Source organism: Callithrix jacchus, chromosome 12 (assembly GCF_049354715.1).
Source record: "Callithrix jacchus isolate 240 chromosome 12, calJac240_pri, whole genome shotgun sequence".
NCBI lineage: Eukaryota > Metazoa > Chordata > Mammalia > Primates > Cebidae > Callithrix > Callithrix jacchus.
The window spans coordinates 57,540,685-57,559,103 of record NC_133513.1 but is presented as its reverse complement, the minus strand read 5'-3'; the positions used below and the strand labels follow the sequence as shown (position 1 = coordinate 57,559,103).

Genomic DNA, 18,419 nt, shown 5'->3' with positions numbered 1-18,419 from the left:
TTTTTTGGTAAAGATGGGGTTTCACCATGTTGCCCAGGCTGGATTTGAACTCCTGTGCTCAGGTGATACTCCCACCTCAGCCTCCCAAAGTGTTCAGATTACAGGCATGACAGTCACTGTACCTGGCCTTAAAAAAATAGTATTTCAAACTATATGGTAACCAGGACACTGTTATCAAAAATGCAGGCCAGGTGTGTCAGCTCAGGCCTGTAATCCCAGCACTTTGGGAGACTGAGGTGGGTGGATCACCTGAGGTCAGGAGTTTGACACCAGCCTGGCCAACAAGGTGAAATCCAGTCTCTACTAAAAATACAAAAATTAGACCCCTGTGGTGGCAGGTGCCTACAGTCCCAGCCACTCAGGAGGCTGAGTCAGGAGAATCGCTTGAACCTGAGAAGCAGTGGTTGCAGTGAACCGAGATCATGCCACTGCACTCTAAACTGGCCAACAGAGTGAGATGCTGTCTAAAACAAAACTGCAGGCACTTCACTTGGCATCTCCATTGCCTTCAGCTTTTTATGCCTGCTTTATTTGGGCATCTTCATTTATGGCAGAGTTATTCCCTTGCCAGCATGAGCCTTGCTCTTTTTCCCTTTGGATAGCTTCTCTCGCTTCTTTACAGGGCCTTTTTAAGCTTGGGCTCTGGCTTTGGAGGAGCAGGTTTAGCGGACAACCTTCCAGGTCTTCTTTGAAGTTTGTCCTTCACCTTGGCTTAATTTACTTTAAAATCCCCGTTAGCCTTTCCCTTGGGCTTGGTGACAGTGGTGGCAGGATGTAGGCACCGGCCTCTGGGATACAGGGCGCATGGGCTTTGGTCAATTGGGAGTCATTCTCACCTCCTCTTCTTCACACTGCTACACTTTGAAGATTTTTTCCTGTCATTATATAAATAGCTACTTGCTTTTTATATTGTGACATGATATTTCATTGTATACATATGCCTTTAATCAGTCACCTGATTTATGTAATCAAATATTTAAGTTATTTCCAATTTTTGCTCTCACAAATAATTTGCAATAAGTCATGTGCATGGCTCACATCTGTAATTTCAGCACTTTGGGAGGCCAAGGCAGGAGGACTGCTTTAGGCCAGGAGTTCAAGACTAGCCTGAGCAACATAGAGAGGTCCCATTTCTACAAAAAATAAAAATAAATTACCCAGGCAGAGTGGCACACACCTTTGGTCCCAGCTACTTGGGAGGCTGAGATTGGAGGATACCTTAAGCCAATAATTGAAGGCTGTGGTGAGTTATGATCATGCCACTGCACTCTGCCTGGACTACAGAGTAAGATTCTATGTCAAAAAAATTTTTCTGCAATAAATAACCTTACATATACACCATTTTTGTCTATGTGTGAGTCTGTGTAAACTTCTGGAAATGAAGTCATGGAGTCATGAGTTTCACAGACTGATTTCTCTTAGAAGCAGACTTCGGGACAGAAATTTAGAATTCTAGACATTTATTAGGAGGTACCCTTGGGTTCAACAGCTATGGAAGGGAGAAGAAAGAAGGGGAATTTGGCAGAAGGAAAAGCTGACCTGTGGTGCACTCATGCAGCCTAAGATAACCCCATAGGAAAGCTGTAGAGCTGAAATGACTCAGCAGAGTTGTCCTGCATTGGGGGCGGGGAAATGGCAAGGCCTCTATATCAGTCACTGGATGTGGGCTGCCACAGAAAAGCCTATCCTTGGGTGAGACAGCTCTTTGCTGCTGAGGCAAAACTTGAAGAGGCTGACAGTTGAAGACTGTCTGCTACCAGAACTCCTAGCGGCTGGGGCAACAAGATCTTTCTGGAAAGGGATATCTACATTTTGTAATTTTTATAATTTTATCAAATTGATATGGCAATTTACACTCTACAAGCAATGTATGAGAATGTATGTTTATCTATTATCCTCCCCAATATAGTGTATTATAAAAATTATGTGTATTTGTCAATCTCGTTAGGTAAAAATGTGACTTCTCCATGAGATTTTAATGTTTTGTATTGTTTTGTTTTGTTTTTTTTTGAGACAGAGATTGGCTCTTGTCGCTGAGGCTGGAGTGCAGTGGTGCAGTCTCAGCTGACTGCAACCTCCACCTCCCGGGTTTGAGCAATTCTCCTGCCTCGGCCTACTGAGTAGCTGGGATTATAGGCATGCACCACTATCCCTGACTAATTTTTGCTAGAAGACACAGGATTTCGCCATGTTGGCCAGGCTGGTCTGGAACCCCTGACCTCAGGTGATTCACCAACCTTGGCCTCCCAGTGTGTTGGGATTACAGGCGTGAGCCACCATGCCCGGCCCTTATTTTCCTTTTTTATTTTGAGACGGAGTCTCGCTCTGTTGCCAGGCTGGAGTGGAGTGATGTAATCTCAGCTCACTGCAATCTCTGCCTCCTGGGTTCAAGCAATTCTCCTGCCTCAGCCTCCGAGTAGCCAGGATTACAGGCACACAATACCACGCCCAGCTAATTTTTGTAATTTTGTATTTTTTATTTTTTATTAGAGACGGGGTTTCACCATGTTGGCCAGGATGGCCTTGATCTCTTGATCTCATGATCCACTCGCCTCAGCCTCCCAAAGTGCTGGTATTACAGGCGTGAGCCACTGCGCCTAGCAATTTTCCTTTTTTAAAAAAAAATGTATTTTGAGGGAAATTGAGCTTTGTATGTGTAAAACCCATATGTCCTTTTTCTCTGAATTGACAGTGTGTATCCTTTGCACATTTTCCTATTGTATTGAATTTTTTAAAGAGATATATAGGAATTCTTCATGTTAGGTAAATGAGCCATACTTTTACCACATAGCTTCCCAAGACAGGCAAATAATAATATTTTGTTAAATTAACATTTTGTGTTTACATAATTGTGACTGTTTCTTAGTCTATTTTATTTTGCAATAAAAGAATAACCAAGACCGAGTAATTTATAAAGAAAAGAGGTTTATTTCGCTAATGGTTCTGCTGGCTGAAATGTTTGAGGGCATGGCCCTGGCTTTTAGCGAGGTTTTTGTTTTTGTTTTCCAGAGATGGAGTCTTGCTGTCATCCAGGCTGGAGTGGAGTGGCACAACCTCAGCTCATTGCAACCTCTGCCTCTGGGTTCAAGCGATTCTTCTGCCTCCACCTCCCGAGTAGCTGGGACTACAAGTGCATGCCCCCACACCTAGCTAATTTTTATATTTTTAGTAGAGACGGGGTTTTGCCGTGTTGGCCAGGCTGGCCTTGAACTCCTGACCTCAGGTAATCTGCCCACCTCAGATCCCAAAGTGCTGGAATTACAAGCGTGAGCCACCACGCCCAGCCTTGTCAAGGGTTTTCATGCTGTGTCGCAACACAGTGGAGACGGTCAGAGAGGAACTAGATGCATGTGAAGAGGGGGAAACCTGAGGGCATCCTGCCTTTATAACAACCCATTCTCACAGAAATTAATCCATTCCTGAAAGAATTAATACAGTTTCTTGAGGGCAAAAACTCACTGCCTGAAGAACAGTGCCAAGTCATTGATGAAGGATCTGCTCTCATAATGCAACTGCTTCCCACTAGGCCCCACCACCCAGCACTGCCAAGTTGGGGATCAAATTTCAACATGAGTTTCCTGGGGACAAACAAACAATATCTAAACTATAGCACTAGGTAAATGTTATTCACAACTGATTCATGTGGACTGCTATGGTTACCTTTCTTTATGCCATTTCCTGGTTTCTCTACAGTTAATAATTGATTCTTTTCTTTACTTTTCTTAGTCTTCTCTGCGTCTATCACTAATTCTTCCTTCAACTCTTCAACAGATATATCACTGTAGTCTGTGCTACCAATATCTTTTGCCTGAATTATTGGGATAATTGCTTCTTTATTATCTCTGTTTCTGCTCTCATCTGCCAATAGTCTATTCTCAAATGGAAGTAAGAGTGAACCTTGGGCCGGGCGCGGTGGCTCAAGCCTGTAATCCCAGCACTTCGGGAGGCCAAGGCAGGTGGATCACGAGGTCAAGATATCGAGACCATCCTGGTCAACATGGTGAAACCCCCTCTCTACTAAAAATACAAAAAAATTAGGAGAACGATCCAACATGGCCGATCGCTAACATCCCGGATTTGCAGCTCTCAGGGAAGGCGCGGAGAACTAGAGGGCGCCACACTTTCAGACAAAGTCTGGTCGCTCACGAAGCAGAAGATCCCCCAGTGGTGGAAACACACGAGTCGCCAGCGCGACTCTCGTGGTCGGCGCAGCGGTTCCGCCGGCACCTCGAAGCGGCAGCGCTCGGCACAGAGTAAACGGGACCGGTTCCCCTTCTGACCGAGGTTTGGAGCCCCGGGAAGGCAGAGTTGCTTACTACGGAAACAAGAAGGAAGCCCGACAGGAGAACCCTGGGCAGAAAAGCACCATCAGTTTTAATGCCGCTGCTCTGGCCCTGGGAACTAACAACCTGGACGTCCACTCAAGAGACCTAATCTGAAAGTTGGTAATTTCAAAGACGACAGGAGGATAAATTTACAATGACGGGAAGAAACCAGCATAAAAAAGCTGAGAATACTCAAGGTCAGAACGCCTCTCCCTCTAAAGATGATCACAGTTCCACATCAACAATGGAACAAGGCTTGATGGAGAACGAGCGCCTCCTGATGACAGAATCACTCTTCAAGGAATGGATAATAACAAACTTTGGTGAATTAAAAGAACATGTTGTAGCCCAACGTAAAGAAACTAGGAACTTTGAAAAAAGGTTTGATGAAATCCTATTGAGAATAGACAACTTAGAGAGGAGTATGAGTGAATTAATGGAACTGAAGAATACAATACAGGAACTCCGAGAAGTATGCACAGGTTTAAACACTCGAATTGTTCAAGCAGAAGAAGGGATATCAGAGGTCAAAGTCCAACTTAATGAAATAAAACATGAAGAAAAGATTAGAGAAAAAAGGATAAAAAGGAATGAGCAAAGTCTCCAAGAAATGTGGGACTATGTGAAAAGACCAAATTTACGTTTGATAGGTGTACCTGAATGCGACGGAGAGAATGAATCCAAGCTGGAAAATACCCTTCAGGATATTATTCAGGAAAATTTTCCTAAACTAGCAAAGCAGGTCAACATTCAACCCCAGGTAATACAGAGAACACCACAAAGATATTCCTCAAGAAGAGCGACCCCAAGGCACATAATCGTTAGATTCACCAGGGTTGAAACGAAGGAGAAAATACTAAGGGCAGCCAGAGAGAAAGGTCATGTAACCCACAAAGGCAAGCCTATCAGACTTACAGCAGATCCCTCAGCAGAAACTCTACAAGCCAGAAGAGAGTGGGGGCCAATATTCAACATTCTCAAAGAACAGAACCTTCAGCCCAGAATTTCATATCCAGCCAAACTAAGCTTCACAACTGAAGGAAAAATAAAATCTTTTATGAACAAGCAGGTACTCAGAGATTTTATTACCACCAGGCCTGCTTAACAAGAGCCTCTGAAAGTGGCATTACACACAGAAAGAAACAACCAGTATTAGCCTTTCTAAAAATACACCAAAAAGTAAAGAGCACCAACATAAAGAAGAATTTACACCAACAAATGGATAAAACAGCCAGTCAACATCAAATGGCAGTAACCCTAAATTTAAATTGACTAAATTCCCAATCAAAAGACACAGCCAAAACCCAATGGCATGTTACATCCAGACCTGTTTCACATGCAAGGATACACAAAGACTCAAAACAAAGGGATGGAGAAAGATTTACCAACCAAATGGAGAGCAAAAATAAATAATAAATAAATAAAAAGCAGGAGTTGCAATTCTTGTATCGGATAAAATAGATTTTAAAGCAACAAAGATATAGTGGTAAAAGGATCGATGCAACAACAAGAGCTAACGATCCTAACACCCAGATAGGAGACTTAGATTCAATGAGACAGAAAATTAATAAGGATATCAAGGACTCGAACTCAGATCCAGAACAAGTAAACTTAATAAATATTTATAGAGCTCTCCACTTCAATTACACAAAATATACATTCTTGTCAATACCACATCACACCTACCCATAAGTTTAAATGAAACATTGATTGGCCATTATTAATACCCAATTTTTTTCAAAATAAAGCAATATTTCCATTTACTCTCCCTATTTCTCTTCCTCTTTCTTCCTCTCCTTTACTTATTTTTTTTTTCTTTCCTTCTCTCAAAAAAAAAAAAGAAATCAACTTGTAAACCTCTAGATCCAGGTCGGCAATGTCTCTTTCATTGCTTGATTTCCTTTCTTCCATTCCCTCCCTCCCTCCCGGCTTCCTCCCTTCCTTCCTTCCTTCATCCCTTCCTTCCTCCCTACCGTCCTTATTCCCTTCCTTCCTGCCTTCCTCCCCCCCCAAAAAAAAAATATATATATTTAAAAAAAAAAAATTAGCTGGGCGTGGTGGCACGTGCCTGTAATCCTAGCTACTCAGGAGGCTGAGGCAGGAGAATTGCCTGAACCCAGGAGGCGGAGGTTGCAGTGAGCCGAGATCGCACCATTGCACTCCAACCTGGGTAACAAGAGTGAAATTCCGTCTCCAAAAAAAAAAAAAAGACTGAACCTTGTAAAATGTATGCCAGTCATTTCACTTCTATAACAGCTCTCCATCTTCCTCAGAAGCAAAGCAAGTTATTACAATGATCTATAAGGCCCACAGGATCTGACATATCCCCACTACCCTGTACCTCTCTGACCTCATTTATCTTGCTCCTGCATCTATACCTCTTACACTTCTTCACCCTCACTGGCAGTTCTCTCTTCCTGGAAAATTCTGCCATATATTCATCCACATGACCAATTGTCTAACTTCCCTCAGGTCTTGGCTGAAATATTACTGCACAGTGAGGTCAACCTTGACCATCCTATTATTTATTTATTTATTTTTAGCCAGAAGGTCTGGGTGTCATTTATTAACAGCTGTTTATACACATTTGTTTCCTTCCCATGGTTGTTTCCTTCCCAGCGCAGGCACAGAGACCTTGAGAAGGGCAGTCTCTGAATCGAGGAGCCAGGAACGCAGGTTGGACATGTCTTTGGCAGGCACATTCAGCCCCAGCAGGATGCAATCCTTCAAGTTGGAATTCCACTGGGTATTTGAGAGGGACCAAGCCAGGGGATAGAGAGGAAGTCTTCGACAGGACTCACATCTCAGTCCAGGCCTCCTTTCTCACTTTCCAAATCCATTCAAGTTATAAGACCTGGTGGGTAACAGTCAGGCCCACCCACCTCAACAGGGGCAGATTCTTCAATCTGTGCCAAGTTCACACACACCTGCTTCCGCTGATCACACAGTTAAAGATCAGCCTTATGGTAAGAGAAAGACTGCTTCCTCTCTGCCCCTCCCTGGCACCTCTCTTGGGCAGCATCTGCACAGGAACCTCTGGGAATGCAGAGGCCTGTTTTCTCAGTTCAGCCACGTGCCCTCATCTGCAAATCGTCCATCAGCAACAGGATGGAGGCCACGCATGGACCCAGGCGGACACCTGTGCTCCCCAGTCCATCACACACTGCCCTATCTGTGTGCTGCCAAATGCTGGTGCTCAGGCTAGAACTCCAGCAGGTCCCGAATTAGGACCTAAAGCCAGTTTGCATAGGCACTTAGCAATTTTTGGTAGAGAGGTGGATAAAAAAGTAGATGGATGTGAGAAGAATGAAAGCGTTTCATTTGATAGACTAATTAGAGATCTGAAGTGATTTTACCTTTATTTCCTTCATTTTAAGCCAATCATGAAATTTCACAGTGATTTCTGGGGTAAGGGCAGAAGGAAGGCAGTGTCAGGAATCATCGGGGCTGTGGCCCAGTCGGCCCAAGGAGGTGCAGGTAGGGTGGGCCCTCACTGGGGCAGCTGGAGGAGCACGGACTACCCTGCCGGTGGGTAGGTGATGTTCCGAGAGCATGAGAGCTGGTACGGGATGTCCTCACAGCTTCCAGCTTGCGCAGCTCGATCAGGTCATCCCCTGCAGTGGCCAGTGAGTTGGCAATCAGCTCAGCTGCCTTGGAGGTCCCCTCAGCAGAGATGATAGACGCCTTTTTCTGCTGCTCAGCCTTTTCCACCACAAATCTGGCCCTCTCTGCTTCCTGCTGAGCCACCTATTTGGCTTCCACAGCTTCTGTGAACTCCTTCCCGAAGGTCAGATGTGTCAAGGATACATCATCCAGGATGAGACCAAAGGTAGAGACCAGCTGTCTCTGGGTGATTAGTTCTCCAGCATCAAAGTAAGCCACCACTGACTTGAGGATCTCGGTCATGACGGACAGCAGCACACGCTCATCATAGTCCTCTCCGATGCTGGTGAAGATGCGAGGAAGCTGGCTAGTGACAGGCCAGAAGATGTGCAGCGTGATGTTGACATTCTGTAAATCTTTGCTACCAGTGATGACTGGCACATTATGTGGCTGAGGACAGCGGTAAAAGATCGTTCCTTTCTGTACCCATGGGATGAGAAAGTGAGCCCCTTCCCGTACCAAAATGTCATGTACTCCACGGAATCGGTCAAAGATGACGGCTCTGTGCCCAACATCCACATTACGTAGGGCCGAGTTCACCACGCCTCCTGCAACAGCTAAGGCCACGCCAAACTTGCCGATGGACTCAAACACTTTGACAGCCGTGTTTTCTTCTGCTGGACCCTCTCACACCAGCTACCACTCTGACCTCCACATGAATTCCCCAACCACACATACTCAACCATCCTATTTAAAGCTGCAATACACACTCTACCCATGTCCCCATCTAAAGCAGTTTTAATCCTCCTTCCCCTGCATTAGTCTTTTTTTTTAGATGGAGTCTTCATCTGTCACCTAGGCTGGAGTGGAGTGGGTTGATCTCCGCTTACTGCAACCTCTGCCTCCCGGGTTCAAGCGATTCTTCTGCCTCAGCATCCCGAGTAGCTGGGACTACAGGTGTGTACCACCATGCCTGGCTAATTTTTATGTTTTTAGCAAAGATGGAGATTAGCCATCTTGGCCAGGCTAGTCTCAAACTCCTCACCTTGTGATCTGCCTGCCTCAGCCTCCCAGAGTGCTGGGATTACAGGTGTGAGCCACCACACCTGGTCTACTTTCTCTTTTTTAATAGTCTTTATTGCCTTCTAGTATGTTATACAGTTTGCTTATTTATTATGTTACTTCCTCTGCTAGAATGAAAGCTCCCTGAGAGTGGCTCCATGTTTGTGACTCAAAGTGAGTACTCAATGAGTATTCAGTGTGAATAAATATATTTTCTTTTAAAATGTTCAAACTCATCAGAAAAGCTACCACTTTCAGGCAGGCATGGTGGTTCATGCCTGTAATCCCAGCACTTTGGGATGCTGAGGTAGGAGGCTAGCTTGAGCCCAGGAGTTTGAGACCAGCTTGGGCAACATAGTGAGACCCCCATCTCTAAAAAATAAACAAATAAATAAATGCAACCATTTTCAATTTTGTTCCTCTTGGAACCCACCTCCCCCATCTTTTTGTTCCAGTCTCTATCATTTGTTTACTTGCCTCCTATACAGCTGTTATTCATGAACCTATGTTCATTATCAATTTGGGAATTCTTTTCACCTCTCTTACAGATCTCCTAGTACCTGGACTCTTCGTCTCATTCATTCTTGCTTTGCTCTTTGTTTCTCAATGAGCATTTCTTTTTTATTCTTCCTTTTTGGTGGTAGCCTCCTAAAAAAGAATGGAAAGTTTGGCCGGGCGCAGTGGCTTATGCCTGCAATCCAGCACTTTGGGAGGCTGAGGCGGGCAGATCACGAGGTCAAGAGATCGAGACCATCCTGGCCAACATGGTGAAACCCTGTCTCTACTAAAAATACAAAAATTAGCTGGTGTGGTGGTATGCTCTTGTAGTCCCAGCTACTTGGGAGGCTGAGGCAGGAGAATTGCTTGAACCCGGGAGGCGGAGGTTGCAGTGAGCCGAGATCGTGTCACTGCACTCCAGCCTGGTGCCTGGAGACAGAGTGACTCTGTCTCAAAAAAAAAAGAATGGAAAGTTTTTTGAGATTTTATGCTTTAGCTGTCTGAAAATGTCTTTAACCCACCTGTGTACTTAGCTGATAGTATGACTAGGTATAGAAGTCTAGATTAGAAATACTTTTCCTTGAGGATTTTCGAGATATTGCACTACTGTCTTCTAGCTTCCAGTGTTGGTTTCAAGAAGTATAATGTAATTTTGTTTCTTGAACTTTTAAAATTATTTTCTCTGAAAGTTCTTAGGGTCTTCTCCTTTTTCTGCCCTGATGCATGGCCAAAAAAGGAATCATCAGGCAAAATAATTAATGGCCTTACAATTATAACTTACAATTATAATGGCCTTATAATTACAACAATTATTATAAAAATTGAAGTTTGGCCAGGTGTAAGGGCTCACACTTGTAATCCCAGCACTTTGGGAGGCCAGTGCTGGGATTAAGGAAGATCACTTAAGCCCAGGAGTTCAAGACCAGCATGGGCAAAATGGCGAGACCCCCATCTCTATACTTAAACAAAAAAATGTCCAAGCATAGTGGCTTGTGCCTGTTATCCCAGCATTTTGGGAGGTTGAGCCAGGTGGATCACTTGAGACCAGGAGTTCAAGACCAGCCTAGTAAACATAGCAAAACCCATCTCTATTAAAAACACAAAATATTGGCTGGGTGCGGTGGCTCATGCTTGTAATCCCAGCACTTTGGGAGGCCAAGGTGGATGGATCACCTGAGGTCAGGAGTTCGAGACCAGCCTGACCAACATAGAGAAACCCCATCTCTACTAAAAATACAAAATTAGCCAGACATGGTAGGGCATGCCTGTAATCCCAGCTACTTGGGAGGCTGAGCAGGAAACTCGCTTGGACCTGGGAGGTGTAGGTTGCAGTGAGCCAAGATTGTGCCATTACACTCCAGCCTGGGCAACAAGAGTGAAAAACTCTGTATAAAAAAATATATATATATCTACCTGGGCTCTCCAAGTAGCTGTGATTACAGGCATGTGCCACCACAGCCAGCTAAAAAATATATATATATATATTCTCATGCTTCAGCCTCTTGAGTAGCTGGGATACCGGCACATGCCTGTAATCACAGCTACTCTAGAGGCTGAAGCATAAGAATCACCTAAACCCAGGAGGAGGTGGAGGCTGCAGTGAGACGAGATTTCCACTGCACTCCAGCCTGGGTGGCAGATAAGATTCTGTCTGAAAAAAAAAAATTAAAGCTCATACTTTTAAAACCTACCCTAAATAACAAGGAAAAGCCATGGCTGATTTTCTATTCTTTTCTTTTTGAGACAGGGTCTCACTCTGTCACCTAGGCTGCAGTGCAGTGGCATGATCATGGCTCACTGCAGATTTGATCTCCTGGACTCAGGTGATCCTCCCACCTTACCCTCCTGAGTAGCTGAGACTACTACAAGTGCACACCCCCACGCAGATAATTTTTTTTTTTTTTTTTTTAGTAGAGATGAGATTTTGCCATGTTGCCCAGGCTGGTTTTGAACACCTGGGCTCAAGTGATCCACCTGCCTCGGCCTCCCAAAGTGCTGGGATTACAGGTGTGAACCACCATACCCAGCCGCCATGCTAATTTTCATGCTAAACTTGCCATGCCGTGAAAGTAAGTTGTATGCTCTGAATGAGAGTCATTCAAAAGACATTAAAGAAATTCAACATTGGCGGGGTGTGGTGGCTCACGCCTGTAATCCCAGCACTTTGGGAGGCCGAGGCGGGTGGATCACGAGGTCAACAGATCAAGACAATCCTGATCAACATGGTGAAACCCCGTCTCTACTAAAAATACAAAAAATTAGTTGGGCATAGTGGTGCGTGCCTGTAATCCCAGCTACTCAGGAGGCTGAGGCGGGAGAACTGCCTGAACCCAGGAGGCAGAGGTTGCGGTGAGCCGAGATTGCGCCATTGCACTCCAGCCTGGGTAACAAGAGCGAAACTCTGTCTCAAAAAAAAAAAAGAAAAGAAAAAGAAATTTAACATTTACATGAATGACAGAATAATGCCCCAGAAACTGTAAAACAAAATTAGGGAAATAAAGGATGCAAGATCATTAAGAGATTCTGGGAGGGCCCAGATGGCTTGTTACTTCCCAAATCCTTTAAAAGTGCCATTCCTCTAAGCATGTATTGTTTTTACTTGCCAAGAGGTTGATAAAATTATTCAGATTCTAACAAAACATTGATGAGGAAGTTTCTCGAAAGCAGTCAAACAAGTTTATGATCAATGTCTGACTTATCAAACCCATAACCCTGGAAAAACCATTAAAGTGGCCCCTGGTATAACTACCCCACCATCAGGGCTATTTGAATACCCACAAATGGACATGATTAAATTGCTTACCTCTGTGGGTTATCAATATATCCTTGTCATAGTCTGTATCTCCTAAGGATGAATAGAAGCTTTTTGCTGCTGAAAGTGCTGGTGCAATTATTATAGCCAAAAAGTTACTAGATAACATTTTTCCACTGTGGGGAATTTCCAGCAGCATTTTAAGTGATGAAGGAACACAAGTCACTGAACAAGTCATAATAAAAAACAAGCCAAAATCTTAAACAAGGTCATTCAAGCATTATGGTATTACTATTGCCCTTTTCACACCCAATCTTCTGGAAAGGTAGAAAGAAAGAGCCAATGGTGTTTTAAAATTGCAAAACTAGGCTGGGTGTGGTGGCTCATGCCTGTAATCCCAGCACTTTGGGAGGCCAAGGCAGGCAGATCACCTGAGGTTGGGAGTTCAAGACCAGCCTGACCAACATAAAGAAACCTCATCTCTACTAAAAATACAAAATTAGCCAATCATGGTGGTGCATGCCTGTAATCCCAGTTACTCAGGAGGCTGAGGCAGGAGAATCGTTTGAACCTGGGATGCAGGGGTTGTGGTGAGCTGAGATCACACCACTGCACTCCAGCCGGGGCAACAAGAGTGAAACTGTCTCAAAAAAAAAAAAAAAGCAAAACTAACTGAAACTACAGAACTACCATGGCCTAAAATATTTCCCTTAGCTCCTATAGCAATAAGGGCTATACCTTTTGGAAAATGTAAATGAACCCTTTATGAGATTGTCACTGGATAACCTATGCCCTTAATAATAGAACGCCATGTTCATCAACTGTTTCGAACTCTAATATGACCCAATATTATAAGTACTAATGCAGTATTCAAAAGCTTATTGCCACCAGGTATAAGAAGCCTTCAGAGGCATTCTATCCTTCAAGGACATTATATACCCCATGCATTGGAACCAGGTGACTGGACATTTGGGGGGAAAAAATCAACAGAAAACTGCACTTTAACCTTCCTAGAAGGGACCTTATCAGGTTCTTTTAGCCTCACACACAGCAAATTGCAATGCATTGAACCTTGGGTTCATGTTTCTTAATTAAAAAGAGTTCCCACAAACTCCTGGACCTGTTAACTCATAGCTGACTTAAAATTAATGATATCTAGGGAAATGTTTTCCCCAGAAGCAGATTACACTGGGCACGGTGGCTCATGCCTATAATCCCAGCACTTTGAGAGGCTAAGGCAGGTGGATCATGAGGTCAAGAGTTTGAGACCAGCCTAACCAATATGGTGAAACCCCATCTCTACTAAAAATACAAAAATTAGTCAGCCAGGCGTGGTGGTGCATGCCTGTAGTCCCAGCTACTTGGGAGGCTGAGGCAGAAGAATTACTTGAACCTGGAGGCAGAGGTTGCAGTGAACTGAGATCATGCCACCACACTCCAGCCTGACTCCATCTCAAAAAAAAAAAAAAAAAAGCAAGACTCCATCTAAAAAAAAAGAAGCAGATGACAACATGAGGTTGACGGCTTCCACTGAAGAACATGGGTCAAGAACCCATTGGATTTTCTCTTATTTTGTCAAGATTTTCCATTTCCATTATAATCATTGTAATACTGCTACTTGCCAAACTAAGACAAAATGGTTAAACTCATATTCCTCCTCCTTCTTTGGGTCCTTCATCACACTCAACACTCACAAAACACTCACTAAAGTCTACTATTAGGCATATAACCTCCCTTACTAACCAGAGTAATAGTGGTTATATAGCCATTTGAATGCTTGGGAAGAATCTCAGTTAATACTTGAACTACCCATACACACTTAGGTGATAAGCTTGGGAAAGTGCCTCTGCAAAAAGGTTTGGCATCCTTCTGCTAGCAAATCAAATCATTTAACTAATATTTATGGCCAACTGTTTTGGCATTGGGAAGAAACATTAAAAGGCAAAGAACGGCCCATATCTACTGGTTTGTTACTGGTAACTTCTCTCTACATGTAGAAGTCCATAATGATTTCTGGTTCTGACTCAGGTGAACCCTCTGGTTTGATTCAGATGGTAGATGCTGGACTCATATATAGTGACACAGATATAAAAACAGAAAATGGCAATGACACCCTCATTCACACCATTAAAGAGGTCACTGAAACTATACATCGGTATAACGGAAACTCTAAAGACAAGTGAAGGGCCAGGCGCGGTGGCTCAAGCCTGTAATCCCAGCACTTTGGGAGGCCGAGGCGGGTGGATCACGAGGTCAACAGATCAAGACCAGCCTGGTCAACATGGTGAAACCCCGTCTCTACTAAAAACACACAAAAAAATTAGCTGGGCATGGTGGTGCGTGCCTGTAGTCCCAGCTACTTGGGAGGCTGAGGCAGGAGAATTGTTTGAACTCAGGAAGTGGAGGTTGCGGTGAGCCGAGATCGCGCCATTGCACTCCAGTATGGGTAACAAGAGTGAAATTCCATCTCAAAAAAAAAAAAAAGACAAGTGAAATGCCTCTCTAGTACCATTATATAAGGTTAACAACAGTTTTGTATACCGACAAATCAAAATGCAAGTCACGCATCTGACAAGAGAACCAGTCTTACCTAATTGGTAATGGTACACATGAATTACTTTATCAAGCCATATAAATGTCTTTTTCTCCTATCCTAGTTTAAAACATGGTCATTCAAAGTAGGAATGCACAGATGTCAACATGATTACAAATAATCATGATCATTGTATCACAACTGATTTTTTGGTAATGGGATCCACCATAACTCTTTCCATCAGTGACACTGGGTTATTCATTCTTTATTGTAATAAGCTATATGGACAAAAGTTTTCTACCCAAATGGTCTGAATTCTGTGGTATAGGATATCTCTCACCCCAAATAACTAGTATTTTTAAATACTAGTCAAGTTTAACTTGGGATCATTTGTACATAAAACAACCTCCCACTAAAAAAATTTGTATGAGCTTTGAAATTTAGTTACACAAATAAGCTATGGATTCATCCATTTGTTAGAGTATTCTTCCTTCAACTAGGAGTCTCTGAACTTAAAAAAAATCACTTACTAATATTTCTACAACTCTCAAAAAGAGTTTTAATGGTATCTTAAATTACCTTCAAGTGACAGAATCCGTGAGTAGGTTAGCTTCAGCTGTACTCTAGAATAAGAGAGTTTGTGATACCCTAACTGCTCAATAAGAGGAGTCTGTGCTCTTATCAGAAAAAAAAAAAATGCTGTTTCTCTATTAATAAGTCAGGAATTATAGCCCAAAATCTTAGAGATTTTGATCTTTTAGATCAGACTCAAATATTATACCAGTTTGGAGAGGCACAATCAGTTGATATATTTAATTGGTTAAATCTTGGCTCTTGGGGAGTTTGTCTTTGGGTTGTTTTTCAAACCTCAAATAGGAGGTGTTATCCTCCTGTTAGTCATACTCATAGTATTCCTTGAACCTTATGTTCTCCCAAGAGTCTTAAATGCTTGTTAGCAGCCACCAACTCAACAGATGATCTTCATGAAGACTGAACATCAAAAACTACATGAACAAGGACCATCCAGAGAACCCACTGAGATTCTAGTTTGCAATCTACATGTCTATGGAAGGAAAAACAACATGGGGTGACCAAGAGTAATCCTGAATAGTTGGCCTCACTCTGAATCCACCCGAAAGAATGACCAAAAGAGGGGAATTACAAAAGAAAATTCAATGGAGGCTCAGGTTTGGATATACCCCTAGGCCAGTTGCCCATACCCACACAACAGAAACTTAAGCTATCCTAATTTACCCCAAAATGCCAGCTCTAAACATAAAGGAAATTTAAGCCATTCTTTCTTGTCAGCACGATTTAATAAAATAGAACTAGTCGGCTACAGGCAAACAAGTTTATACAGCTTTTCTTGACATGAAAGGAATGAAAGTTTATAATAATATCTAAAAAAGTACCTAAACACATGTTGAAGCTGGTAGGACAGACTTTATTCAAGGAGAGCCACGATGATAGGTATAGGAACCACTGCAATGGAGTCTCACACTGGGGGCAGAGAGATTGGACTCAACTCCAACTCCAACAAGGACAAGTGGAGATTTAAAACCAAGGAGCTGGCCGGATGCAGTGACCCATGTCTGTAATACCAGCACTTTGGGAGGCTGAGATGGGACGAGGATTATTTGAGCACAGCCTGAGCAACATAGAGAGAAACTGCCTGTACTAAATCAATAAGTAAACAAATAAATAAAATAAAAGAGCAGGGTGGGAATCAGTGGATGGAAAATTATTCAGAGGAAACATTGAGGATAAGGGTTTTCTGGCTAACCTGACTTGATAGGATTGTTGCTGAAGGCGGGCCAGGGTGTTAAGATATCAAGGTTGGTCATATACCAAGCATGGAGAATTTTCCCTAAACTGACTTAGCAGGGTTTTTGATCAAACTGGATTCTACAAGAACAGAGAGGTAAACCCAAGATGTGGGTGAATTAAGCACAGGACTCACAGAAGCCTGACTAAAGTTTTGATCAAAGAAGAAGGTCTTTGTCAATAGCCACTCACAATAAAGATTAATACATTCCCTCATTTATGCCTTATAGGCTGTACTGTAATTGCTGTGAGCCAAGCTTCTAACCACTTTTGGTTTGAAGTTCATAAACTGTCTTCTTTTTATGCACAGTAAACCTAAATTTTTAATTTGATCTGATTTTATTTTTGACAAAATATGCCAAAAAATTATGATACCTTTTTTTCCCAAATCCTGCTTTCTTTGTTCAAGACCAAGTGAAAATGACTTTTTTTTCCTTTTAGAAAATCAAAACAAAACCACTCAAGGAATCCAGAGCCTTCTCAGCTTGGTATAGAAATGATATTTGAGACATGAAGTAGGTGAATTAGGTCTAGTATCATTTGGCTTTGGCAAGACCTGAGGTTTGATGTTTTCATTTATCTTTGCTTTGCACCAGAAAGAAAGCACACTAAAGTTACACTGCTACTGCTGATAAGAAGAAAAAGACTAATAAACCAGAAACTATTGTCAATAAGCTATGCTCCCAGCAGGTCATCCTAAAGGGAGATCTGACTCAGGCACCCTGATGGCTTCCACAGCCCACCTCTTGTTTCTGCACTGATCCATTTCTCCACATATGTTCTCGAAGCAGATTTTTTTCATGGCTTCTATGGGCTTCTTTCCCTAAGGGGAAACTTAGAAGGAGAAGAAGAGTGGGATGAACTATAGCTTTCCAATATGGCAGTTTGTCTCAGGCAACACCTGGTACTCAACATTTCTCTCCTTCACTATCCATTCCAAGTTTCCCTCACCCTCCGCTCTTACCTCTGCAGGTCATTATCATGAATCAGTTAAGTCTAGAATGTTCAACTGAATAGATGCCCCAATATTAGGAACATACTTTCTAAGAAAATATTCATGAGGAAGACAATGTGAAATGTTCCTTCCAGGGCTAGGACTAGCTGAGGACCCTATCTTACATGTCTATTTAAAAATTTACATCATGCTCTCTTAAATTCTAAATAATTGTGGCTTTAATATTTTTGAGCAAAATGACTACAGTGACCTGAAAATATTTTGTGCCGGGCGTGGTGGCTTATGCTTGTAATCCCAGCACTTTGGGAGGCCAAAGTGGGTGGATCATTTGAGGTCAGGAGTTCAAGACCAGCCTGGCCAAAATGGTGAAACCCCACCTCTACTAAAAATACAAAAATTAGCCTGGCATGGTGGTGGGTGCCTGTAGTCCAAGCTACTCGAGAGGTTGAGGCAGGAAAATTGCTTGAATCCAAGAGGTAGATGTTGTTATAAGCCAAGATTACACCATTGCACTCCAGCCTAGGTGACAAGAGGAGACTTCATCTCAAAAAAAAAAAAGAGAGAGAAGATTAGATTTTTGCCTTATGGTATACACAACAATAAATCCAAACTACATTAAAGACATAAAGTAAAAACTTCTACCCTAAAGAAGTTATTATAAACTACATGAATGAGCCAGGCACAGTGACTCAAACCTGTAATCCTAGCATTTTGGGAGGCCGAGGTGGGCAGATCTCTTGAAGTCAGGAGTTTGAGACTAGCCTGGCCAACATGGTGAAACTCTGTCGCCACTGAAAATACAAAAAAAAAAAAAAAAAAAATTAGCTGGGTGTGGTGGCACACCTGTAATCCCAGCTATTCAGGGGG

The 18,419-nt window shown here is 42.8% G+C and overlaps 1 pseudogene; it reads right to left on the bottom strand.

The window, feature by feature from the left end:
* Window positions 1-7,815: 7,815 nt before the first annotated feature.
* Window positions 7,816-17,574, bottom strand: LOC100401291 (prohibitin 1 pseudogene; annotated as a pseudogene).
* Window positions 17,575-18,419: the final 845 nt, after the last annotated feature.